Source organism: Peromyscus leucopus, chromosome 14 (assembly GCF_004664715.2).
Source record: "Peromyscus leucopus breed LL Stock chromosome 14, UCI_PerLeu_2.1, whole genome shotgun sequence".
Classification (NCBI taxonomy): Eukaryota; Metazoa; Chordata; class Mammalia; order Rodentia; family Cricetidae; genus Peromyscus; species Peromyscus leucopus.
Genome location: NC_051075.1, coordinates 35,260,537 through 35,262,519, shown reverse-complemented (window position 1 = coordinate 35,262,519; position 1,983 = coordinate 35,260,537). Strand labels below are relative to the sequence as shown.

General features: G+C 37.8%; 1 non-coding gene across 1 annotated transcript; it reads right to left on the bottom strand.

Moving 5' to 3' along the window:
• Positions 1-1,588: 1,588 nt before the first annotated feature.
• LOC114684809 lies at positions 1,589-1,775 on the bottom strand. The gene has a single exon (XR_003733408.1). It is a non-coding gene; the product is annotated as a U2 spliceosomal RNA (small nuclear RNA).
• Between the last annotated feature and the right edge of the window lie 208 nt (positions 1,776-1,983).

Sequence of the window (1,983 nt, the reverse complement as noted above, 5' to 3'; positions counted from 1 at the left end):
AGTGGCAAACATATGAATGTCTTCACGTTGACATGCTCTACCAAATATATCATGGTGAATGGTCAGTATCACCTTTAGAAATGGCTTGCTCAGGAACTTATGGTTATCTTTGATATAGACAACAGGTGCTTCCCTAACAAGGCCAAAGACATCCAGTGGTAAGGAAGAATTCCTGCTTCATAACCTGAATACCAGACTAAAGCCAGCAAAGGGAAAGAAATAGGACACACCTGAAGGCATGCTAAGGCAATCCTTTTAATTACATGAGTATCTAGTTACCCTAAAGTCCTTGCCACAGTAGTTGTTTGCAGATTCACTGTTAAGCTTCATCAATTTAATGGTGTAAGCAATTTTCCCCTCTTCCCTCCTCTTTCCATCTCTTCTCAACAGAAAAGCTGAGTCCTATGCCTGCTTGCCTGTTCATTCAGAGTGTTCTCTCAAGAACCCATGAACTCCATGAGATGACGAGAGGACATCCATTGTTGAGCCTGCCATGTTGATATATAACTCAGAAAGTATAACTTGCATTCTTTCTACATGTTTTATCTCCTTCATCTTGGAAACTGCAGGATTTGCCTATCTGTCCTGCTGTTTTCTCTTTCAAATTCAAAAATCAAAGTTATTATTGTCTCCTTCTGAGCCTGTTTTAAAGTTCTTCTATGTATGAGACCAAGAACTAGCAAATCAGACCCCTGGGTGACAATATCTGTGCTGAGGCTCCCAAGCCCCTGTTTCTCCATTAATCAGTCCATTTTCTTACATCAAAGTGCCTCCCTGCTTCCCAGATGTTTCTTGCCTTGTCTTATTTATGAAGCTGAAGAGTTCAGGTGGATTCCTGCCTCTGTTGTAGCCTATTATGAGGTTCACTTCAGCTGTTCCTAGTTAATGTCCTTGTCATAGGAAAAGAGTGTGGGATAATATGTGCCCTGTTGTTTAAATGCTTCTGAGTTCCTCCCAATAAGCAATAGTTTACTTTAAAATTGAATGGATGCCATTGTTTTTCCAGCACTGTGGACTACATGTCCTGCTTAATGTTTCCCCCCAACACACACATACAAAATACCTTTGGAGTCAAGAAAATATCAGAAATGTAACTTTTGTGGGATAGTTTCTAAAATTAAACTGAGCATGAGCTGTCTCTTACCTATGAAGCAGATGAATGGCCCAACTTGAACTTCATTCAATACAACCAACATTACAAGCAAAGTGTTGCAAATAAGTAATTTACATAAATATGTTTAGAAAAGAGAACATACTTTTTAACTTATTTTCTTAACTTTTTAACTTATCTTCAACCTGTTCATGTGTTTTTATGTGTGACTTAAACTCCTTTGTCCTGAGAATACAATGAAACTAACTAATCATTCTTTAAAATATGGTATAGTTAAGACTCAGAAAATGGCTTGGGGTGTAAGGGCATTGGATCTGGAAGCATGAGGACCTGGGTTCAAATTTTCAGCACACACATCAATATTTGGGCATGACCACACATCCCGTAAGTATTGTGCTTGTATGGAAAGAGTTAGAAAGATCAATGAGACTTGTGGGCAAATCTAATTTTTTTCACTTTTATTTATTATGGAAAATATTTTGATGCAATGATCATGCAGGTAGTGCAATACCAGGTCAGTGCGTGGAATGGGTGGAGCAAGACCCTATTCCATCTCCCAGCCCCCAAATACATTTAAAAATTGCCTTCATATAGAAGACATCAAATATTAAACTGAAAAGAACAGATACCACACTTGGTTGTAGCCAAAAGGCTGTGAATTGATCATTATTACATGTAATTTTGTACAAATTATACATGTATATACTTACTATACATTGTTGTTGGTTGTTTTTGCTCTTTTGGCTCTTTGGGTTCCTGCTATCCAGCTCCCATAAATCACACATGGAAATATATTCTTTCTCATAAATGCCCAGCCTTAACTTGGCTTGTTTCTTGACAGCTTAACTTTGAATTATCCCATCTACCTTTTG